Genomic DNA, 26,201 nt, shown 5'->3' with positions numbered 1-26,201 from the left:
TATTTTCTTTTTCTATAGTCAGTAAGGAATTTAAGGGGATGACACTTCAAATCTATGGATATAGACTTCTCTAACAGGATCACAAGGAATTGTTTTAGTAACAATTGAGGATTCCTGCCTGAAGCAATTTATAAACTGTGGTTTATAAAATGGTGATTTTCTAATTCTTATCATTCCTTCTTTATTAGCTGGCATTCACTAAAGAAGAACTCTCCACTTCCTCCACACTGTTTTGAGTGCCACAGAGGGCTCTTTCTCCCTTGCGACTCTGTGTGAGCAGCACTGTGCTCCATAATCTGCTTCCAGGTCACTCTGGCATGCATCCTCAGTCCTTGATTTCCACACAGAATAGCCCTTTGGTAGTTAAATTATTTCTTCAACAGTGATCCCTTTAATCTTTCTTTTTGCTTAAGTTAATCAGAATCAGATTTCAACAAACAATACTAACAGTCCTTATTAATAAAATTTGGAAAATTGCTTTCTAAAAGTTGGCACCAATCTACAAAACCACTTGCAGTGTTCGAAGATACCAGTCTCTCTGTGCTATAGTGTGTTTATCTCTGTCAAATACTAAACTAACCTTAAAGTAATTGTGTCTAATCTATGAAAAGACTTTTACTCATTGGAAATGAAGAACTTAATTATCAAGAAAATTGTTGTTGTCATTTGTATTTAAATGTTTTATCAACTTCATTCTGAGAATAGAAAGTAAAATCTTCTTGGACAATGCCACATATGCTCACCGAGAATGTATTATGTATCAGAGAGTGGAGCTTTACCATTGAATGAGAAAGTGCATTTTTGTAGCTTCTAGTCCCGTAGAAGAAACAAACATTTAAGCATATCATCATGTTACAAATAACCTGCATTGTAATGAATCTCTGATGCTTTGATGCTTTTTTTGATGTCACCAGAAGCTCCCAGTAGAAACTTTTTACAGAACTGTGTCATGACTGGTTGGTGATGTTATCGATTAAATCATGTACCCTCATTTTAGCAATATTAAAATATGAGAAATGTGAATCTTAGATTGGTGAAATGTAGCAGCGAGCACTTTGATTAAAAAGTTGAAAAAGAAACAGTCACAGAAATGAACATGCAAAGAGGAAGGAATATTTTTGAAGGAAGTGAAGTCTTGTCTGAGATCTGAGGGATGAGCAGGAATATCTGAAGAGAATGGGCAAGAGTATTCTGGGCAAAAGTCACTTCCCCTGGCACTCTCCTCATTTTTGAAATTAGAGGTTTGGGTACTAGTTTAACATACAGATATAGTAAATATTAGTATTTTAGTTTATTTTCTTTTAGCAGCAATAATTTTTAAGAAAATTCCGATTGTTAATAGTGCTGCAACAATAGCAAAGACATGGAATCAACCAAATGCCCATTACTAATAGAATGGATAAAGACGTGGTACATACACACCATGGAACACTATGCAACCATGAAACAGAACAAGATCATGTCCTTTGCAGGCACATGGATGGAACTGGAGGCCATATCCTCAGCAAATGAACACAGGAACAGAAAACCAAACACCACATGTTCTTACTTATAAATATGAGCTGAATGAATGAGAACACATGGACACACGGAGGAGGAGAACAACACACATAACACACACTGGGGCCTGTTGGGAGATGGGGCATGAAGAATTCCTCTCGCCAACCCTCCATTTGCCCCCCTCCACACACTTTTTTGAGCATCACAGAAGGAGTCTTCCTTCCCTGCTACTCTTTGTGAGGAGCACACTGTTCTAGAATCTGGCTCCAGGTGACTGGCATGCATCCTCAGTTTTATATTTCACATAAAAGTTTCTGAAGCAGCATGGTTTTAAAATCACTGGACTAGATGATGCCAAGATCCCTTCTACTTTTTACAAGATTTCTAATTTTTAATTTTTGTGGGTACGTAGTATATGTATATATTTATGGGGTACCTGAGATGTTTTGATATGGGCATGCAATGTGAAATAATCACATTATAGAGAATGGGATATGTGCCCCCTCAGGCACTTATTCTTTGTGTTATAAACAATCCAATTATACTCTTTTGGTTATTTTGAAATGTACAATTAAGTTATTATTGACATAGTCACCCTATTGTGCTATCAAATAGAAAGAATGAATAAGATGCCTTCTACTTTTAATGGTATATAACTCAATGTAATATACTCATTTGGACACTATGTGAAGCCCAATTCAGTTTCAGAAAGTTGTACAACTGGTAAGTGACAATGGAGGGCTTTGACACCAGATGCTCTAATTCCAAACTTCACCCTCTTAACCTTATATTATACTGATTCTACAGTGCTCTTGCTATTTTCTTGATCTGTGAAATGGGGATAATACTCTATTCTAAGGTCACTGAGGAACAAATGAACTTTATCTATTTGTGCATGAGTGGCATTCCTTTGTGTGTGCCCATAAGACCTTCCTCCTTCATCTATTACTACATAGCAAATTATCCCCCAAACTGTGGTTTCAGACAATAATAATTTTTCATATAGACATTATATATACATATGCAAATACATATTCTATTTTACACATACATATGCCTTTGCTGTTGGAAATTTAGGCAAGTGGCTGGGTGATTCTTCTCCACATGGCATTGACTGGTATTCCTCAGTGTTATGAGTGGCTGATCTGGCCTGGAGGCTTTACTAACATATCTGAGGCCTTCCTAGGTATGACTAGAAGTCTAGGCTCAGTTGAACCCTTCCTTTCCAGGTGGCCTCAGGCTTTTCCACTTGGTCTCTCTATCAGGTGATTGACATTTTTACAGTGACTGAGGGTGCCAAGAGTGACTCTTCCAATAGAGAGAAAGTGGAAGCAGTAAGTCTTTTAAGGCCTGGGCCCAGAAACTGAAACAGCGTCATTTCCACCACGTGCTATTGGTCAAAGCAGGAACAGAACTTATTCACATTCTAGGGACGTGGACATAGATCCAGTCATCTCTTCATGAGAAGAGTACCGGAGAATTTGAGGCCGCCTATATTCTGCCACATATCTGGCTAGGAAAATAGTCTGTTAGAGCACAGATAGCAAGCACAAATGGGTTGAAGGCTAGATTTGTATTTCTCCCCTCCAGTTTCAGGGGGGAGGAAATTACAGAATGCTAGAGGATTTATGGAACAATTCACTTAGTCAACCAAATATGAAGGTTGTTCTTTATCTTTGGGAAGGAAAGCCTGAATATAAGAACTGCTAGTGTTCGTTTAAAGAAATCACTAGCCTCAAAAAAAGTGGGAAACCAGTTTGAATTAAACTATTGTGGCAAGGGCGGAAGAAGTTTAAGGTTAAAATATACTTTTACTGTAGCTCGAGAAATTGTCTACTTGTCAAGTATTGAGCTTTTGGGATGGAAGAAAGAGCATGACAGTATCTTCCTTAGGAAATGAGACTATGAAAACCTCTGAGAAAGGAACGCTAGCTATGAAAATCCTCATGGTTGCCCAGGGAGGAGCAGAGGAGGTAGGAAGAGCTGGCCTATCTCTAGCAGTAGAAAAGGGAAGGTAAAGTGAAATAACTGAGATGAAAACAGCTACCAAATGAAAAAAGAGAAAGTCCTCGGGACTTGAAAGGCAGGGAAAAATCAGTAGATTTGGCTTCAGGAATTAACACAAGGAAGTCACAGATTTCGGAATGGATGTGGGGAAAAGTGAAGATGAAATTAAACGTGAGGTATAGCAAGAACATAAGGAGAAGAAAGCTCTTGCAGATAAAAGGAACCAGTAGAACTTGGCTTTGTGAGTAGAGGAGGAAAGAAAGAGGGAAAAAGAGTATAGAGGAACCAAGGGATGGAAAAAGGAAAGCGAATGGGGCCAATAGGCTTGCAGCAGACAGAACAAAGACCCTAAAATAAGAACACAAATGGAGGAAGTGAAGGATATGACAGAAGCTGAGGTTAACTGGAGGGACAAAACAGAAGACTACAATTATTTTATTACAATGCCATTATTATCTCTATTGTTGTGACTATTATTATTTTGTTACTTCTTCAGAATTCCTGTTATTTCAAACTTTTTCCACTTGCTAAGCTCTGAGCTCATTCTTAGCCACTGACAATATCTCCTACTCTGTTGAGAACAGTGAGACAAGTGTGATAGGAACCCCATTAACTTCCTTCAATTTTACATCACATTTTTTGTATATTTAATATTTCTGTATATTTAAGAATTTATATTTAATATTTTTATATATTTAATAATTCTTATCTTTATTCTAATTTTAAAATGTCCCTTCTTTTTCAAATTACCCTTGATATTACTCCCTCTTGCCTTTTATAGGAATTGGCTCTTTAATTATCCATTTCTTTCTCTCATAGTCAATGCCTCCTACTCTACTACTCACTTTTTTCCTTCTGAGGATAAGCATTTTCATGTCTCTCCTATGCTAAATATAGCTTGTTTCTCGATTTGCTATTACAATGAACTATTTATTTATTTATTTATTTTTATTTATTTTTGAGACAGGGTCTCACTCTGTCCCCCAGGCTGGAGTGCAGTGGTATGATCTTGGCTCACTGCAGCCTTGGCCTCTTAGGTTCAGGCAATTCTCCTGCCTCAGCTTCCTGAGTAGTTAGGACTACAGGCTTGTGCCACCATGCCCGGCTAATTTTTGGTGTTTAGTAGAGATGGGGTTTCACCATGTTGGTTAGGCTGGTCTCGAACCCCTGACCTCAAGTGATCCGTCTGCCTCAGCCTCCCAAAGTGCTGGGATTACAGGTGTGAGCCACCGCGCCCAACCTGTTTCTTTCATTTCACTACTAAGCTTCTTGCAAAAGAAGTCTACATCTTTTCAGTCCACCAGTTAAATATTTAAAGTTTCAAAGCAGGAAAGAAGAGTGTATCACTTCAAAAGAAAAGAAAATCATGTAGAAGAGGGAGGCACAACAGCACTATCCCAATGATAGTGGAGACAGTTATCAGTGGTTCTTGGTAGGTATAGAAGGTGAAGATAAATGACAGGGTGGAAAAGATGCATCTGCAAAGGGTTTGTAAGGATTATATTGCAACAGAAGAGAAAAACATAGAGAGGAGAATCACAATAATGGGGAGGAAGACCATACAAGTCTGGGAGTTTGGAAAATGAAAAATAACACACAAAAGAGAAATGGAATAAGGAAAAATGTGTTCTGTTGTGTGTGTACATACCTATGTGTGCGTTTGTGTGTGTGTATGTGTGTATAGTATAAGTGACAGATAATATTCTTGAAATTTTACTTAGCTTGAAAGAAAAATTGTAAATATGTATGGTATATAGTATTAATCATAAGCCACATGGTCAGATCTGGAGGAAATAATCCGTTACTTTATTTTCTCTAAATCAACTTGAACCCTGACCTGGTTTCTCTATTCTGAGAAGTGGATAAGAAATAAGGTATTAATCCTTACCATGGCTCTTTCCTCCATCTAGGATGATGTAGAAGGTGTATGTGGTGCTTAGGAAAGGAAGGCAGGTCCTCAAATTTCTAGCCCTATGTGGTTACTGTTCCTGGCACAAACACCCACAGACTCCTGAAATTCAATAGTTTGGTGTTTTCTGTGCCATGTGTAGAACAAAACTCCTCTGTGGGCTTGCTACCCACCCTGGGCTTCCCAGGGAGCAAGATGTAGACCTTCTAGAACTCTCTTTCCCTTCAGTTGTCCAAGACCATCCATGTCCCATTGTCCAACAAAGACACAGACTGCCACGTTCACCCTCAAAGAAACCCCAGGACAACTAGCATAATATCTCCAATGGATATAGACTTTCACAAAAGATTACCTTTGAGCAGCTTTTGCTTCATGCCCTACAAATATCCCTGAGCATCTGGACTGGACAATGGAATCTGATTTGGGTTTGAGGATTGGTAAGAACTATAACTTGGACTCAGCTTACTCCTGAAGCATCACAATAGCAAAGCAGAAACACATAAAGACAGGGACACAAGTATGTAGGTGCAGCTCCTTGCTTTCCCCCGCATATCAGGCAGAGGCACAGCCAATCTCAGGGGTCTTGGCAGCCCCTGAAAAGGGGAATGCCTGCCAGGTTGAGGATGAGCTTGCTGTTCTTTGTGTTTCTAGCCACATCAGCACCCAGAAATAACATATCGCCCTGAAAGGTAATACTTAACCTTCTCTAGGAAGCATGTGAACCAGGCCAAAAATCTGGGTTCCAGGCCATGAAATTGTTGCTTTGCTAGCACAGGGACATTCTCTCCTTATCTGAGTTTTCCATTTAAGTCTACTTAAGGGCTTTCTGTGGGCAGGCCTGGCAGTGGCCACCACACTGAGGAGAGGATATTAGAAAGACACTGTCTACCTTCTTGGAAAAAAGAGAAGTAAAACACATTAATACAGCAAGAACTTCTGCCAAACATATGTAAATATCTTTTATTATGTAGCGAGATCACATTAAAGTATGTACGTGGAAATGTTCTGACAAATGGACCATAGCCCTGGGACATATTTTATTTCTGTTTTTCAAATTATAGTTTCCAAGTATCCTGAGTAAGGTTTATGACAAAGACACAGCTTCCATTGAGACAGTTGGATTTGTAATAGTTTATTTTAATAATGTATTTTAGAAATTCATTTTTGGCATAATGAATAAGATAATGTCTTATTCTGAGACTGAATTTTGCTTGCTGAAGAATAAATATTGTAAAAAAACCATAATAACTGGCAGGAATTAACTAGAATTATATACTGGGATATCAGCTACAGTAATTGCTACATATTGTGTGTTTTCTTTGAAACAGCAAAATACGATTGATGGGATTTCTATAACACTTTTACTCTGGAAGATTCAGAAAAAAAGCCAATAGAGATCAGTTGCTAAACTCAAATATTTATCTATAGGCCAAGCAATAATTCCAGGGAACACTTCTCTTCATTTGTAATATAGCAACACAGTTCTTAATCTGGAAAGATGGCTTAACATACCTGCTGCTCTCAGGAAGGCATGGGCTTTGAATTTTCCCCAAAATGTCATGGAAATGGCTTTATACTGAGGAACTCATGTTTCTCCACAGCTTCTTCTGTGACTAATAGCACGATTCTCTGAGTTGGCTTGACAGTCAGTCACAGAATTGTACAGTACAACCCCTCTGCTGAAAATGGGACCAGAACAGAGCAACCTGCTGAGCTAACTGGAATCTGATCCCCCATTACCTGAGTCTATCTCTAGAAGGGGAGAGTAAAAAAAATAAAAAATAAAAAGAAGGAATTTGTGAAAATATAATGGCTATTTTTTTAAATATGATGAAATATACAAATTTAAAGATTTGATAATTATGACAAATTCTAATCATAACTGAACATATCATAGTGAAACTGCAGAAGTCTAAAAATAAAGGGAAGATTTTAAAAACAAAGAAAGAGGACAGATGCTACAAACAAATGACAATTAGACTAATGGCAGATTTCTCAATAGCAATAACAGATCCAGAAAATGGTGGAACTTTATTTAAACTGCTAAGAGAAAATAAATGTCAACCTAGAATTATAACTTTTGCTTGACTTTTAAGAATGAATACAAAATAAAGATATTTTCAGATTTGGAAAACTGAAAAAATTTGCAACCACTAAGTTTCTCACTAAAGAAAATTTTAAAAGATGTATTTAACAGTACAGGGTTCCTATTAGGGACAATGAAAATGTTCTGAAATTGATTGGGGAGATGGCTACAGAATTCTAAATATACAAAAAAAAATGAATTTTACATTTTATTCCGTACAAATTGGTGAATTGTTGGGTACATGTAGAGGTTGAATAGTGTCCCCGCAAAATTCATGCCCACCTAGAATCCCAGAAACGGACCTTATGTGGAAATAGCGTCATTGCAGATGTAATTAGATAAAGATCTCAAGAAATTATTCCGGATTTAGCACCTCAAATTCAGTGATTGCTATCCTTATAAAATGAAAAGACACCGAGAGACACAGAGAAAAGACCATTGTGAACCTGGAGGGAGAGTTTGGAATTATGCTGCCACAAGCCAAAGAATACTAGAAACCATCAGAAGCTACAAGAGGCAAGCAAGGATTCTCCCATAGAGCCTTCGGAGGGAGGCTGGCCCTAACAGCAACTTGATTTTGAACTTCTGGACTCTGCAACTGTGAGAGAGTAAATTTCTACTGTTTGAAGTCACTAAGTTTATGGTAATCTGTTATAGCAGTCCTAGGAAACTAATATAATATGTAAATTGTATTTCAACATTTGTATGATGTCCTCTAAGAAGAAAGTAAGTTGGAATTCAGACATGTAAGAAGGACTGGTGAGAAAGATATCTGGGAAATATGTAGGTAAATCTGAAGAAAAATTAGATGGTATAAATGCCATATTTGATTTGGGTAATTAAATTGTGATAGAACATAAATATTTAGAAAAATTAATATGTATGATGAGGGGGTATGAAAAGAGTTAAATGCAAAATATTTGTATTTGTGATACCCTGTCTCTACAAAAAATAAAAAAAAGCTTAGCTGGGTATGGTGTCATGCCTATAGTGCTAGCTACTCAAGAGGCTGAGGTGGAAGGATTACTTCAGCCCAGGAATTTGAGGACGCTGCAGTGAGCTGTGACAGTGCCACTGTGCTTCAGCCAGAGTGACAGAGGGAGACCTTGTCTCTTCAAGAAAAAAGAAAAGAAAATTACAAAAAAATGGGCTCTTGTATTTTTTAATCTATTGTAGGAGCTCCTCAGAGCCACCAAAACTCTACCAATTCCTGGTATGAGCTGAGAACAAAGTCTCAACTAGAGATTTTAATGCCAAAAATGTAAGCAGAAAGAAACCAGCAGAAGAGAAACCAGCAAATACCCCCAGAGAAGAAAACAGCTGGAGATCATGATCAACATCTCATCTAGGAAGGACGATTCTGTCTCTGGAATTTTAGTTCATTTACTCCTAACTGTTTCTATAGTTGTTCCTTTTCATTGTTTTTTGGTGTTCAATTGAATGAAGATATTACAACTTATTCTTCTATTTTTAATGACCCTTTAGGTTATTTTCAGCATTTGGTTATTATAAATATGTTACTACGAACACTTGGGACATGTCTCCTGTTGCACACGCAGGGGACGTACTTAGAAGCTGAATTGCTGAGGATGATAGGATATGTGTATGTTCAACTCTGGCAGTTAATGTCAAATGATTTTCCAAATTCTTGACCAATTTATATTCCCACCAGCAGAGTGTGAGAATTTTCGTTGTTTTAATTTTAGTCATTCTGACAAATATGTAGTGAGAACATATTTTGTCTTTAATTTGTGTTTTCTTAATTACTAATGAAGTTGAGAATCTTTTCCTGTTTACAAGTCATTTGGATGTCTCTCTTTGAATTCCCTTTTCAGGTTTCCTGTCCATTCTTTTTACAATATGCTTTTTACCATAGTCATCTCTCCTTCATATTAGTTTGCAGAAGTTTTTAATGTAGTCCTGATATGAGATCTCAGTTAGATTTATATGTCTTCTCTCATTCTACAACTTGCATTTTTACTCTTTTATAGTTTTTTTTAGTTACATGTTTTGTGTTTAATTTTGGTAAACACACACAACATAAAATTTACCATTTTAAATCTTTTAAAGTGTACAGCTCAGTAGTGTTAACTATATTCACATTGTATGCAAAAGACCTCTAGAACTTTTATATCTTGCCAAACGAAAACTCAATATCCTTTAAGTAACAACTGCCCATTTTACCCAGTCCCTAGCCCTTGACAAGCATCATTCTACTTTCTGTTTCTATGAGACTGGCTACTTAAGATTATTTCATATAAGTAAAATCCTACAGTGTTTATTACTTTGTTATTGGCTTATTTCACTTAATATAATATTCTTAAGGTTTATCTTTATCATAGAATGTGACAAGGTTTCTTTTTTAAGGTCGCATAATATTCCATTCTATGTATGTGCCACATTTTCTTTAACTGTTCATGTCAAGGGACATTTGGGTTGCTTCTGCCTTGTGGCTTTTATGAATAATGCAGCAATAAACATGGGTGTGCAACTATCTCTTCCGTGGTCTACATTGCATACTTTAAATACGTCCTCAGAAATGAGATTGCTGGATAATAATTCTCGTTTTTAACTTTTGACAAATCTCCACAATTTTTCATAGTGGCTGCATCATTTTTTTTTTCCCACCAACAGTACAGAGGAGTTCCAATTTCTCCACATCCTCAACAGATTTGTTTTTTCTTTTTGTTATTTAATTTTTATTTTAGGTGTAGGGGCACACATGCAGATTTGTTATATATAGGTAAACTGTGTGTCACCAAGGTTTGGTGTACAGATTATTTCATCACTCAGGTGATAGGCATCATACTCCACAGGCAGCTTTTGATCCTCTCCCTCCTCCCCACCTCCACCCTCAAGAAGGCCCCAGCGTCTGCTTTCCCCCTTTGTGTCTGTGTGTTCTTGTTGTTTAGAGTTGTTTATAAGTGAGAATATTCAGTAATAGTGTTTTTGATTAATGGAAGTTCTTCATTTTAATGTAGTTCAATTCATCAATTTTAACCTTTTTATTCTTTCCTTTTTTTCTTATTTAACTGACTAGTTCAATCAATTCTGTTGACTAATTCTCTGTGGTTTTTGGCATCTCTGATGTGTTGTTTTGCACATCTAGGAGATTTTATGGTTTTTATCATTTGCATTTCTTCAGCTTTATAATTATTATTTAACAATAATATTTATTTCTTGGTTGAAATAAATATTATATTTATAATAATACAAATATTACCACAATAATTTTATTATATGACTATTATATTATATTTTATTACAATAAATATTATATTAAGAAATATTATTTCTTGTCAGAAATAAAAATTGTTAAGTAATAATTCTAAAGCCAAAGAAGTACAAATGTTAAAACTATAAAATGCCTATTTATTGATTGACACCATATTTTTCTTCAATCCTTTGAATTTTTTTTTTTTTTTAATTTGAGACGGAGTCTTACTCTGTTGCTTAGGCTGGAGTGCAGTGGCACCATCTTGGCTCACTGCAACCTCCACCTTCCAGGTTCAAGCGATCCTCCTGCTTCAGCCCCCTAGTAGCTGGGATTACAGGCATGCACCACCATGCCTGGATAATTTTTGTATTTTTAGTAGAGATGGGGTTGCACCATGTTGGCCAGGCTGGTCTCAAACTCCTGAGCTCAGGTCATCCGCCTGCCCCGGCCTCCCAAAGTGCTCGGATTACAGGCGTGAACCACTGTGCCTGGCCAATTCTTTGAATATTTTTATAGACATTATAACTGTCTCTGAAGTGAGTGCCACATGGGCCAAAATACTTAACTAACTACCAAGTTTTTCAGCATAGGGAAAATCCACAGAGAACCAGGTTTTAAAAGCAGTGCAAAGACAGAACAGGGCAAAAAGTGCATGGAATGGTTCTATGACACAAGTAGTTTCCTGCAGGTTTGTTTGCTTTGGGATCTGTATTCTGATGTTTAGGTTCTCTATTACTTGAACTTTTCATAATTGGGAATATGCTTTTTTAAGAAAAGCATCCAATTCATAGATTCTGCTCTATATCACTATATTTTTCAAGAATACACATTTTCTTCCCTCTGCCTACTTGTCTGTGGTGTCTCCTGGACTCTCAAAATATACGAATAGTTATCAGTCAGGCATTTAAGTAGTTCAGATTCTGCATTTGGATCTCTGTGATTTTTATGTTGTGAGCTCACAATTCTTAGCTCTTCCACTCAGTTTTTGTATTTTTATTTATGCTTTTAGATACCTCTTAGTAACTTTAGGCAATTTTAATGTCTTTAATGTTTTATAATTGCTATCTGCCGCAGGTTTGCAGAGCCACTTATCTCCTACTATTACTGGAAGTTGATTTTGAATTAACTTTGAATATCAATTTTTCATTATCTGAAAATGTATATATTTCGCTTTCATTTTTGAAGAATGATATTGCTGAGTATAAAAATCTAAGTAGAAAGTTGTGTTTCTACTGGTATGTTAAAGATATTTAAGGATATTTTACTCTTTAAGTTTTCATTCATTGGTGCTCTTGGAAACTCATCTGTTAGTCTGTTGCTCCTTGGAAAAGAATTTATATTTTATTTTTCCCTTGGATGCTTTTAAGGTTGTTCTTTTTTTATTTGATTTTATGTTTTGCTATGATGTATCTCTGTGTAAATTTCCTTTAATCTGCCCTGCAGTCTCTTGAAGCTGTGGCTTGCTTCTTTTATCAATTTTGGAAAATTGTCAGCCAATATTATGTAAATATTTTTGTCCCACTCTCTTATCTTTTATTACAACTCCAATTAAAGGTACGCTAGATCTTTCATTGTTTTCTCTATGACTCAAACCCTCCTTACTGTATTTTTCAAATTTTTGTCTGTGTATCATTGTGAGTAGTTCTTCCTGACCTATCTTCCATCTTTCTTTAATCTGTTCTTTTTTTTTTTTTTTTTTTGAGACGGAGTCTCCAGCTCTGTCGCCCAGGCTGGAGTGCAGTGGCGCGATCTCGGCTCACTGCAAGCTTCGCCTCCCAGGTTTACGCCATTCTCCTGCCTCAGCCTCCCGAATAACTGGGACTACAGACGCCCGCCACCTCGCCTGGCTAGTTTTTTTTTTGTATTTTTTAATAGAGACGGGGTTTCACCGTGTTAGCCAGGATGGTCTCGATCTCCTGACCTCGTGATCAGCCCGTCTAGGCCTCCCAAACTGCTGGGATTACAGGCTTGAGCCACCGCGGCTGGCCTAATCTGTTCTTAAACTCATCGCCTGGCTAGTTTTTTTTTTGTATTTTTTAATAGAGACGGGGTTTCACCGTGTTAGCCAGGATGGTCTCGATCTCCTGACCTCGTGATCCGCCCGTCTAGGCCTCCCAAACTGCTGGGATTACAGGCTTGAGCCACTGCGGCTGGCCTAATCTGTTCTTAAACTCATCCACTGAGTTATTAATTTAGCTTATTTGTATTTTTAGCTTTAGAATTTCCTTTTTTGTTTTTTTATTAATCCATAGGTAATAACTGTACATATTCGTGGGGGTACTAGTGATGTTTCCATACACATAATGTATAGTGATCAGATTAGGGTAATTAGCATTTCCATCATCTCAAATATTTATCATTTCTTTGTGCTGGGAATGTTCAATATCAAATTAATTCTTTTTTAAAATAAGCAGTGTTTACTTTTTACAGTTTCCAGCTCATTTTGGAAACTTAAAAGTTGGCCTTTTAGCTTCACTTCATGGACATGGTAATTGTTTTATGTTCTGTTTCCGACAACTTTACTAACTGAAGAAGTTATGCATGTTTCTGCTGACTGTTATTTGTACCAGATCTTATTCATTTTATCTTGTTTCCTCATGTTTCTTGTTATCTTTGATTAGGTGCTGCATAGTGTATTTGAAAAAAATTATTTACAGAAATAATTTGAGGCCTAAGATGATGTTAATTCCTCCAGGGAAGATTTACTTTTTGTCTTTTATGTGCCTGGTGGCAGTACTAATCTAGTATCTCCAAAATCTAATTTTAGGATTTGAGATATTCTGTGTTACCCAGAAAATTTGATGGTAGAGAGATGCTGCAGTCCATATAGTTCTTTCATTATTTCCTGTTCACTTATTCATGGAATGCAGTTTGCAGCCCTTCTGAGCCCCAAATTAAATGGGGACTTCTTTTCTAGTTTCACCAACTTTGACCACTACTTATATATTCCTATTCAAGTGACATTGTAAAAAGTGTTGCACAACCTTTTAATCATCTCTTTTTGGATTTACAAATGCCCACTGGTGGGGTGATTTTGAATGTTAGGCTCATCTCTTTAGATTCCCGTTTTCTTCCAAATTTATCCTAAATTTGATAATTCCTAATTGCATTGTTAGTTATTTAATGCACTTAGGAGGTTAAAAAATATTAGCTAGTATTTTTTATTATGTTTAGCAGGTTTGGCCCAAATCACTGAACTAGGTATTGCCAGAAGTAAAAATCCTCCAGTCAGGGGTTTGCATTCTAAGCCACGCTATTATACTCCCTCTCTTACTTTTGCCTTCTAAATAGAAAGAACAGTGTTCAGAATCTTTAGTCCAAATTGCTTCCCATCTCATCTATAATGTAACCAAAGTCTTTAGAAGAACCTGTAAGATACTGTTTGATCTGCCCTTCTCCAGCTCTCTGACCTTATTTGCCACTGCTCTCTCATTCACTTTGCTCCCCGCACAATGATCTCTTTCGTCTTCATCTAACATACCAGGCATGCTTTTTGCTCCTTTAGGATCTTTGCATTTGGTGGTCTCTGCCAGAAATTCTCCTTTCCCAAATATCCACACTTCTTTACCTTCTAAGGCCTGAAATTAAATGTTACCTTCTTTAGTGGAAACTTCCCTGACTGCCCTGTCTAAAATTTCAAATACTGTTTTCCTCTCACCTATTGTCTTGGTTTGTTTAGTGTTGCTATAACAGAATTACACAGACTGGGTAATTTATAAGGGATGGAAATTTATTCTTTCACAGTTCTGTATACTGGGAAGTTCAAGATTAAGGTGTGGTCAGATTAGAGCCTGGTCTCTCTGGTTCCAAGATGGCACCTCACGCACTGCTTCCTCCAGAGAGAAGGAATGTTGTGTCCTCACGTGGCAGAAAAGCAAGAGAGAGAGAACCCACTCCCATGAGTATTTTTTATAGGGGCATGGCAGAAGCTTCATGATCTAAATGGCTCTCATTAGGCCTGCTCCCTCAACACTGCTGCACTGAGGAACAAGTTTCTAACACGTAAATTTTGGAGGGGATACATTCAAACCATAGCACCTATGTGCTACCTATTGCTATATTCTGTTTTATTTTTTCCTTAGAAAGTATTATTATCTAACATATTGTATATTTTCATCTTTTTTTTTTTTTTTGAGGCGGAGTCTCGCTCTGTCGCCCGGACTGGAGTGCAGTGGCCGGATCTCAGCTCACTGCAAGTTCCGCCTCCTGGGTTTCGGCCATTCTCCTGCCTCAGCCTCCCGAGTAGCTGGGACTACAGGCGCCCGCCACCTCGCCCGGCTAGTTTTTGTATTTTTAGTAGAGACGGGGTTTCACCGTGTTAGCCAGGATGGTCTCGATCTTCTGACCTCGTGATCCGCCCATCTCGGCCTCCCAAAGTGCTGGGATTACAGGCTTGAGCCACCGCGCCCGGCCTATTTTCATCTTTTAAGTCCTATTAGAAACCTCTCTTTCACCTAGAAATACATTCCATGTAGGCAGTGATTTTTGTCTATTTGATCATTGTTCTGTCTCCAGTACAGTAAGTGGAGCTTGTCACAAAATAATTATTCAGTAAATAATTGTTGAATGGATAATAGAGAATTTTTGTTTATATGTCTCATGTAGGCTAGATATACCTTGAATTGTGCTTAAGGAATGCTTTCCTAAGTTCCTTAAGGAACAAAAGGCAATACTGGTCACATGTTGTTTTTATTAAAAGTTAAATATAAAGAGAAAAATAAATCATATACTAGAGGTAGAAAATAGTGTACTGGTAATTAATAAATAGTAAAGCAGTAGTTCTTAAAGTTTAGCTTGCTTAAGAAATATGTGAGGATGCTTATTAAAATGAAGGTTCTAGGACAGGCCCTTTCTTCATGGATACTAAATCAGCAAAGATGGGGTGATAGCCAATAATGTGCATTTATATTAACATTTGAAACTTGGAGAAATATTGATCTAAAGAATCACAGGTTGCTCCCTGAAGCATAGAAATGAGTACAGTAGTTAGTAGCTGAGCTTGGAAAAACATTTCCTTCTCTAACATTGCAAATGCACTGACCATATCCTCCTTCAGGATTTGATTTTTTGACTCCATGATAATTTACGGGAATTCTCAGAAGGAGACCAACTTCTTCATGCCTCAGTTTTATTCTTTGTAAATTAATTACAGACTCATTCACATTTACTATTTCTTATTTACAAAGTGTTGAAAGTGCATTCCTAGAGCAGAACTGAATGTATGAAAACATCTGATAATAAACAGAGATTATACTGGAGAGGAGTTCACAGGCTCCTGCTTCATCCTCTTGGACTGTGAGATTAAAATGCTCACCAGCTGTGTTCAATCAATATTTCTGTTCACATTTGAATGTAGCTCCAACTCAGAGACAAAGGTCTAAGAAATATATTCTAAAATTTATCAGAGAAAGAATTAAATCCCTATTCATATGCCCCACCTTTTTTTTTTTACCTGTTTTCTTTACGCTCCATTTCAGTAATCCACAAATTCTTGCTACCACCTGATAAGTGAATATAAAGCATGAAAATGCCAATTGCGCGGTTTTTGTTTTTAAGGGTCAGGGAAGGGTTAGGACATCCTGGGTCTGGATTTCATTCTTTTCTAGACTTCCTGTGTAATTTAATGCTCCTCCATCTGCACTCAGAATCCTATTAGAATAAAAGAGAGATTTCAGCTGCTTTTTCACTCGTATGTAACTGCGTTTCTAATGGCAACTTCCCAATAGAGGTTCAGGTGCTTATGTGAAGAAAGGATATTCTCACTCCATTTCAATGAATTTGGGACAGTGCATTTAGAAGAATAAGCTTTATATTTTTTCATCCAGCATACCTCTTACCTTTAATTTAGAAGCAAGCAGGTCTACCCCTAAATATGTTTTGATATTTTCTCTACTAATCTATTGAAGTGTTTATTTTTTGAGGCTCTATGAGGATGGTGGGATTATTTTGTGGTAGTTATTGTTTTAAACTGCACAACAAGTTTTCCCATATGCGCCTTCCTAGTTATATTATAGGCCCCTTCCTTATATACCCCGGTAGTGGATGGGAGTAACAGTCGTGGCAAACAGAAACACTCATTCTCCTGGCTGCATACATTGGCTGAGAGGTAACTTAATGACATCGATCAATCAATCAGACTCCTTGGGATATTCCTATTGGGACGAGGTTGGAAAATTGTTTCTTACCTCTGTGGTCCCCTTACTGGAAGGATAGAAACCTAAGACCCCTAGAAACTATCCTACTCATCATGTGGCTACAGCCTGCCAACAATATGAGAGAATGAGGTCCACACCTAGAAAGATGCAGAGCTGAAACGTGAGGAAAAGGCTAATTTTTACAATTTTGTTGTTAATTGGCATGTAATAGTTGTACATATATATGGAGTACATTGTGATGTTTCAAGGTGATCTAGTCCTGAATCTATTAGGTTAGTGCAAAATGTTTGATGCTGGGACCATTCATTTTCTTCCCTTCTATATAGTCAATAAATTAATTTTTACCACACGCTAGTTGAATTGCATTTCTGTTATTTCAAACTGAAAATATCCTGACTAAAATAAACAATAACAACAAATAGAAATGGAGATTAAAAAAAACATGCAGGAAGTTAACAATTCCTTTAATGGTACGAATGAGTTCTCTGGATATGTCACATATGTAGGCATTTTCGTTAATAACTTGGTTTTGTGCCAGGATTCCTTTATTCCTCTTGCATCTAACATTAATAAATTGCTATTTGTTGTTAAGGGAAGTAGGGAACTCCTGTAATATTAAATTTAGGGAGATCCCAGAAAGCTTTCCCAAAGTCTTTCAAAACCTGGCTACATTGTCACCTTAGGCTTAGGAAGCCAACATTCAATACAGACATAGAAATATCTCTTCCTTAAGGGGAGAATTCCAGAGTAGCTGATAAATTGTATTCTTTTTTGGCACCATGACTCATAGCTATAACTTTTTAACTCTTTAGGGGCACTTTTGCATTTGCCATGGGAGATGTCATTTCAATGCCTAAAAGTCAAATAGATTCAAGATAGGATGTAGCTTGGGACATGCATACTGGGGCACTTCTGAGTGTGAAAGGGGTTTCTATCAACAGTTAGACCCCGGACAATAGGTCCAAGAACACCAAGAACCAAGAACATGCTAGAGAAAGGGAGATATTTGTTTGTCTTTGCCAAAGATGATAGACTCTTTTTCTAGACTAGTGATTTCCAAACTGATTCCACATTAGAACTGCCTGGGAAAGTTAAAAAAAATACAGAAGCCAAGTTTCCTCACCCAGAGATTTTGATGAATTGTCTGGAGTGGCATATGGGAATTTCACTTTTAAGAAGTTCCCTGGAGACTGTACAGCATAGTTTTAGTATGTAAGTATGTAAACCTGAATCTCAATAGGCTAAGACCTGGCATCTCTCCTTCCATTAGCTAAGTGTGTGATTCTGGACAAATAATTTTCTGATCTTCAGTGGCTTCATCTATAAAAAGAGGGGTTTAGTCTACAAAATACTCTAAGATTGATTGAACTCTGATATTCCACAATTCTGATCCTTTTAAGAACTCTTCTTTACAGGGATTAAAATCTCTTAAAGTGAGAACCTACTTCCCCTAGTCTTGGACAATGACAGAATATTACTGGGAGGAAGGCTAATCAAGTTCATTTCTTAAAAGCCAAGGATGTGTTGTATAAACGAACTGATAGGACGTGCGCACGCATTAATTCTAGTGCTGTTTGAGAGCACCTAGCAGTTTTCATGCCAGCTGAGAGGATGAAAGGCCTGCAACCCCCAGAGACATTATGTAATCTTTGCAATCTAATTCAGCGCAACCTTCAACAACTGAAATGTTGAAGGACAGGTTTACTTTTCCCCAGAATGAATTTTCATGGTTGCTTATACTGAGAAGGCAGTGCATTGTGTGTGTCTTATTAATGACCTAATTCAGTGTGTTCTTCTGTTTATAAATGGAGACAAACTGAGAGATATACAACTGGTCTAAAATAGAAGGCCTAGTTCAGGGTGTGAAATGTATTTTGTTAAGTCATTCGAAGCCTCAGTGTCTCATTCCTTTTAACAACAAACTCCTTTAAAGACTTAATGCTAGCATTGAGTTACTTTTTATAATTCCATAAGAACCCTCTCCCCTCTGCTTCTTTTGTTCTGGCTGAGTTAATACCTCAGGTAGGATATGCTAGATTGTGGCACCTTCTCCTCAAACTCACCAACCAGCAGTCTTCCATTATTTTTCCATAGAGTAGTCCCTAATAAATACAAATGAGATGGAATGGAATATCTCTCTACTTAATGTTTCACTCCTGAGTTGATCATATATAGCCTATTTGTCCAAAAACATTTTTGAGTTCCTACTGGGTTTTCAGCAGAGCTTTATATTTAAACTGCCCTAAGTTTTTGTTTGTTTGTTTGTTTTTCTTCATCTCTGTATCTCGGCCTGTAAAACCTCCAAACGTGATCCATATTAAAAAATGATGTTTTCTGCCTAGATCTCAAACCAAAATAAATTTCCCCTTCCTGGCAATAGTATTAGCTTAAGAATTAGGAAAAAAATCAATCAGATTAAACTAATTTATATTACTGTATAAATGACTAAAAATATATATATTGTTTCAGTAGGACAATAAAATGTACGCATTCTATTTAGCTACTTATAAGTAGCTAAATTTTTTTCCACTTTCTGTTTGCTTTCTAAAAATATACTGACATTTCTTATATGCATTTCTCACAATAAGTTGAGTTCATATATTAGGGTACTTGGTGCACATTTCCCCATGAAGTCGAGCTGTAGATGATAGCTAGCTTATCAACCAGCCCCCAAATCCCCATCTAACTCTTCTTGTAATTTATAAACAGAGGACTATTAATAAATGTTGCATAAGTGAATAACTGAATAGAAGCTAGACAGGGAGGAGGGCTCATCCATGAAGAGGGTCTGTGGGTAGTATTCAGTGCTAGAAGACATTTCCTCCTCTTTTCCAGGGCAAAACACTGCCCTGGGTAAAATATAATGCTCATAGAGTATCTTTTGTATCATAACTCTCTGCTCATACTTTAGACTCTCTCTTCAGTGCTTTCCTAGGTTTATAAGTATGATATTTGACCCTTCCCTTCTCCTGGAAGGCCTCCTTGATCCAATATTACCTATTTCTCCCCTACAAAAACCCTTCATACCTCTCAAATAAAATCCATCTTTTATGGACTCTTCCTAATCACCTTTTAGTATGAAAATCAGCTGATTTAAACAAGATTGTTTGTGCTTTAAAGGAAGATATGTGTTAACCCAAAGTATCTCCAACAGTGGAGTTTTATGTAGTCTGGCTAATTCAATGTGACAATTCAGGCAGAGTGAAAGAATATATTTTCTAGGGGCCAATCTATAGAATGTCTTGACTGTGTATCTTTCTCCAGTTACCTCTTTCATATCTTTTCTTCTTTCTCTGTTTTATTTGGGTGGAGGAAACAATGGCTAAATTATGCAGATCATTTATCCAGAAAATAAATATCAAACAATGAAATTGTTTTGAAAGTATTTTAAAATTTATTCATGCCTTTTTTGGAATTGTTCTGAAGGTTTTTAAAAATGTATTCATCTTTTTTTTCAGCAATTCAAGAATGATTTGCTATTTGCTACATTGCAGCAGTGAAGGCAGTGAAGAGGCTGTGATGTGATCCAGGAGGCTTAGAATTGTGCAGTGGGTGTTGTCACCTTGAAGACATCAGCGTGATCAGGCAGATTATCATGGTAGTAAAATAGATTAAAAACTGCTCTAAGAGGCCATTTTATGAAATAAAAGTGATTTACCACTGAGCAGGAGATATCCCAGTTGTGGTGGCTGGAAGAGAAATTTTCTAAGCAAAGATGAGAAAAAGCAAATGGCTGGTGCTGATGGATCTTTCCAAGCAGTGCTATGTGGCTTCTGTATGCTTCTGCAGACATTGCATCTGTACTCCTGTAGTGAGTGATTCTGACATGGCACACATGCATATCAACACAGATTTCCCTGAAGTAAACACGTCACAGGGTTTCAACGACTCCACGAGTTTTTGTCTGTAATTTTTAAAAGAAGGTGGTGTTCACTACAAATTTGGATTTTTTGTTGTTGTTGTTGTTGACGTTGCAGGAAATGATACAGTGTATCTGTTATGATTTTGTGAGTAAAAGTTTAATTTTAACAAATTTTATAAAGGTAAAGATGAAGCAAGATGATTCAGCAATCCTGTAACTCCCAGCCTACTCCCACTCTCCCAATCCAACCCATATCCATCACCAACTTGAGAAGGGGAAAGGTGAGGAGGACCCAGCAAAGTGGTTGAATCTCAGCAAATCAATGAGTTGGGAAAGAGAGACAGTTTCAGACTGGGGATTGAAGAGAAAGGTTTTATTGATTGATTGATTGATTGATTTTTTCTTTTCTTTTTTGCCTCTTACCTTGGGTTTGGCAAATGAAAGGCTCTAGTGGATGTGGAATTTGAAAGCACTGGAGAAGAGAAGGGAAAACAAGATGTGCTAACTGCAACATTTTGCTGAGTGCCTAGAAATTGATCCCCTTACTGTCTTTACAGAGGTTTAACTAAGGAATGAAATTCCACTGAAACTTTTTTTGCCTGTTTGGATTGTGCCTCTTTGACAGTGATACTACTTTGGGGCTAAGTCTGATGTGTCACAACCCAGCAGGGTGGGGCTTTATCTCTTTTTCAATTGATTACATGAAATAATTGTATTAAATAGAAAATGTAAAGGCATAAATGCCTTGATATTTATTTCTTATCAGTCCTTATATTCCTTAGTAGATCTCTATTTAAAGCTCTAAACTTATTTATCTTCTCCTCCCCGATACTGCTTTTCAGTCTATTACTCCCCAAATTTTGTGAATGTGAAGAAACGTAGAAATTCTGAATATTTCTGAAAACAATCTTCTGTTGTAAAAGTAATATGATCCCATTAAACAAAATTTGTTAAAAAAAAAAAAAGAAAGAAAGAAAAGAAAAGAAAGAAAAGAAAAAACTCACCTACAACATTATTACCCTAATATAAACTGATACAAATGAATACAATACTGCTTTGGTATTTTCTCTCCATATTTTCTTTTAGAAAGCCTTGTCATGATTATATTAAGCACTTTGCCTCAGGTAAAGCACTCAGCTTCCCCTTCGATTCTAGCATTTGGGATCTGAAGGGCATGACCTTCGGTAGCCATTTTTTTATACTTCAGGGGTTTATATGCCAGGATCAGACTGTCAAATAGGTCCATATTAATATCTGTTAAATTCTGAAAGTTCAGAGACAAACTTTTAATCTATCCTTAGCAAAAAATGATAAACTTGGAGGTGCTAAGTAAATAAAATTTCTTAACAAAATTCCAGTACAATGTTCACATGTACCATTCTGATGCTGTATATTTGCCCCTTACATCCTTGTCTGCATAGCAGGATGCTGTGCCAGATCATCTCAGCAAGAGGTCTCTACATCACAATGTTGGCAAAGATATTAGAGTGGGTGAAGAGACCCTCTTATTACCTTTTCTGGGCCCGATTTTCTCGTAATGAACCTGCATAAGATGATCTCTAAGGTTCGGTTGTGTTGTAGCAGTATATTATGTAGACTTGAGAACTTGAAAAATTTCCTCCACTTAGCACAGTTATTTCTTGACAGAAATGTTTTTGTATTCTTAAGGCATATCGTGTATGACAGTAGTCTCCTAATCTTTTTCTTACACACCTGCTAAAAGAATTCTAAAAAGCTATATACCCTCCTGCACATTTAAATGGACATTAAAATTTCTTTTCATCACTAAAAACAATAAGGGGTGTAATTTTCAGTATAATATAAATATTGACCTTTTAGAATAAAGCTATTTTAAAAGCACTCAATATAACAAAAACCATAGCAATATGTTACTAGCTATAACCCATTCAAAACTAGATGACCATGCTTTTCAAACCAGAAATTTCATTTGTAGTTTTCTTTGTTCTTTTATTTCCATTCCATCCCCCCACAGAATTGTTTCTTAATTCAATATATTTTTATGCTTTAAAATCTTCCATTTTTTCACTTGTAGTTTTCTTCGTACTTGTATTTCTGCATCTGAATTATAACCTAATTGATTTTTATGCTTAAAAATTCCTTATTAATCATATTACTCAGCAACAAATACATGAGTACGCATTTGGGAACTAATTTTAAAAATTCATGTCCGTAGGTTCTAACTGTTCAAATGTTTCTTTTGGATTGAGTATTCATTATAGTTATTAGTACAAAATAGGACTAAATGGCATGAATATATTACACATTTTGATACATAATTATTAAGCAAATGCATTTCTTAGGGGGATAGATATAATTTTTTAAAATAATTAGCTTATTGTAGACATGGATGAATATTACTAATTGATAGGCAGGGTTGAGCATCAACTTTGCTTTATTTCTCCTCCTTAGAGATGAAAAGCTTATATTCACTTGAATAAGTAGATGAGAATGAAAGTTTTGTTACAGTAATGTCAGTCAGTTTTATTGACTCAAGTCATATGCAAAAAACACATATATCTCTGTCATGGTTAACTTTATGTGTCACCTTGGCAAGGCTATGGTGCCCATTTATTTGGTCAAACACTAGTCCAGATTTTGCCATGAAGGTATTTGTAGAGGTGATGAACATTTACAACCAATACACTTTGAGTAAAGCAAATTGCCTACAATAATGTGGCTAAGCCTCGTTTATTCTATTGGACGTCTTAAGAGAAAAGACTGAGGTTTCCCAAAAAAGAAGCAATTCTACCTTAAGACTGCAGCCAGCATAGAAACCTTGCCTGAGTTTACAGCCTGCTGACTGCTCTGTAGATTTTGGTTTCAAGACTGCAATATCAATTCTTACCTGAATTTCCAGCCTGCCAGCCAGTCTTACAAACTTCAGACTTGTTAACCCCACTGCAAGAGCCAGTTCCTTAAGATAGTTCTCTAAGGAGTGTGTAACAATGGCTGGGCGCGGTGGCTCAAGCCTGTAATCCCAGCACTTTGGGAGGCCAAGACGGGCGGATCACGAGGTCAGGAGATCGAGACCATCCTGGCTAACACGGTGAAACCCCGTCTCTACTAAAAAATACAAAAAACTAGCCGGGCGACGTGGCGTGGCGGCGCCTGTAGTCCCAGCTACTCGGGAGGCTGAGGCAGGAGAATGGCGTGAACCCGGGAGGCGGAGCTTGCAGTGAGCTGAGATCCGGCCACAGCACTCCAGCCTGGGTGACAGAATGAGACTCCGTCTCAAAAAAACAAAACAAAACAAAAGATAGTTCTCTATGTATCTCCATCTCTGTCTCTCTCTGTTTCCATCTCTATCTCTGTCCCCCCTCTATCTCTGTCTCTATCTCTATCTCTATTTCTGTCTCTATCTATATCTTTATCTCTATCTCCTATTGGTTCTGTTTATCTGAAGAATCCTAACTAGTAGTCTCATATCAAAAGCACTTTTAGTGACCTATCATTGACAATTGAATTAGACTCTTTACATTTTTTTTAAGAAAAATAATTGAATACCCCTCAATTGAAAAAAAAAATGATTTGTTACCTAATCTTAATTTTCTTTTCTTTTTTTAGGTACTGCATTTCCTGGACATGATCTTAATTCTCTTAATACCTCCACTAACATTTCAAATAGCCTCTGTAATGCCCCAGAGATTTTTTTATGCCCCTAAGGTAGTTTTCTTTCTTTTGTGAAGCAGAAGAAGGGAAATTGTTAAAGGGAATCATTTTAACTCAGTTTATTTCCATAAAACTATCTTTGTCTTTATATCCCATGGAAAGTGTTAGGCAGCCTCAGGATTGTATCTCAGTTGGAAAACTGCGGATGCAAACCTTCTTGCTATCTACATACTTACATATTTTTCTGTTGTTATTTACTTATGAATAGCATTTTGATTACAGCAGAAATAAAATACATTAAATGAATAAGCTCAGAAATAAGAAAAAAGGTCAATGGTGATCATTTATTTGGAAACTATGATATTTTAATGATATTAATGGTGTAATTGACATTTAGTTAAACGTATTTCAACATAACTAGAGCACTTTAACTCTTATGGTCCATTTCAAATGTAATCGTACATTTATGTATTTCTAGTTAATGTATCAAACTCAACTGAGTAATCAATGTACATCATTTGTTTTGCTCCTAAGTTAATACACTAAGTTATGCTTTAAAATTACTAATTTGCTGCAATATCCAACACTCTCTTTTAAGTCTTACATTGGGAGAAAAGGATATAAACATTTCATGATAACAAACCCAAGTATTTTTTATGCCCTTGGCAGTGTCAGTTGAACAGACAGTGTCATTTAATGTTTGAGGCAGCATCTGAATTCTCTTCATTCTTAAAATTTTATTTTAAAATGCAGTTTTTAGAAAGTTAATATGAATAGAAACATTTCTAACATTTTATGTGTATGTGTTTTGTTTGGTACAGGCTGAGCATCTCAAATCTGAAAATTTGAAATCTGAAATGTTTCTAAAATTCAACTCTTTTGAGTGCTGATATGACGTTCAAAGGAAGTGCTCATTGGAGCATTTCAGATTTTGGATTTTTGGATTTGGGATATTTAATCAGTGTAAAATGTAGAATGCAAATATTCCAAAATCTGAATCAAATTGAAATCTGAAACACTTGTGGTTCCAAGCATTTTGGATAAGGGATAATTAAGCTGTATAACTTATAAAATCGAATATAACAAAATTTCCCAACATGTGGAAAATGATGTCTTTTTTCAAAAGTGTCAATAGCAGATACATGGTACAACAAGTAAGGGGAAAAATGAGGTTTCATATCTTCCAGTTTCCTAATTAAACCATTCTAGGTTGGAAGAAAATGTCAGTAAGATCATTTCTCCTATTTGAAAATCATACAAAATTTGTCAGGGTGACTCAGGCCAGGAGTGTAGCTGGAGTGTAGCTAAATGATATCTCCCCACATCTATATAATAAGCTGTTACCTGCTTTAAAAGGAAAAGCTCTCGGCATGACTTTAATGTTACATTTCTGGAATACAGCTTGAAAAGCTCTTCTCAGGGTTGAACAGAGCATGAAGGTAACGGTTATTATCTACTCACATGAAAGAAAAAGAAAGAGAGAGAGAGAGAGAGAGAGAGAAGAGAAGAGAAGAGAAGAGAAAAGAAGAAAAGAAAAGAAAAGAAAAAAGAAAAGAAAAGAAAAGAGAAACCAAACGAAAGAAATGAAAGAAACCACAGAAAACTACTTACTGTCTTTAGGCTCTACTTTGAAAAGTGCCCTTTATGCACGCTTTTTACACTGTTGGTGGATGTGTAAATTAGTTCAACCATTGTGGAAGACAGTGTGGCGATTCCTCTAGGATCTAGAATCAGAAATACCATTTGACCCAGCAATCCCATTACTGGGTATATACCCAAAGGATTATAAATCATTCTGTTATAAAGACACATGCACACATATGTTTATTGCAGCA

At 36.5% G+C, this 26,201-nt stretch overlaps 1 long non-coding RNA gene across 1 annotated transcript in view; it reads left to right on the top strand.

Moving 5' to 3' along the window:
* Nucleotides 1-24,688, top strand: part of LOC105523933 — a 90,357-nt gene extending 65,669 nt beyond the window's left edge. The window contains exons 3-4 of the long non-coding RNA XR_001003670.1: nucleotides 20,369-20,472; nucleotides 24,322-24,688. This is a non-coding gene — a long non-coding RNA (uncharacterized LOC105523933). The remainder of the gene's footprint in view (nucleotides 1-20,368; nucleotides 20,473-24,321) is intronic.
* The last annotated feature ends 1,513 nt before the right edge of the window (nucleotides 24,689-26,201 follow it).

The sequence above is a fragment of the Colobus angolensis genome, unplaced genomic scaffold, assembly GCF_000951035.1.
Source record: "Colobus angolensis palliatus isolate OR3802 unplaced genomic scaffold, Cang.pa_1.0 Scaffold48, whole genome shotgun sequence".
NCBI lineage: Eukaryota > Metazoa > Chordata > Mammalia > Primates > Cercopithecidae > Colobus > Colobus angolensis.
Note: the sequence above shows the minus strand (reverse complement) of the source record. Positions and strands in the feature narration are given on the sequence as shown.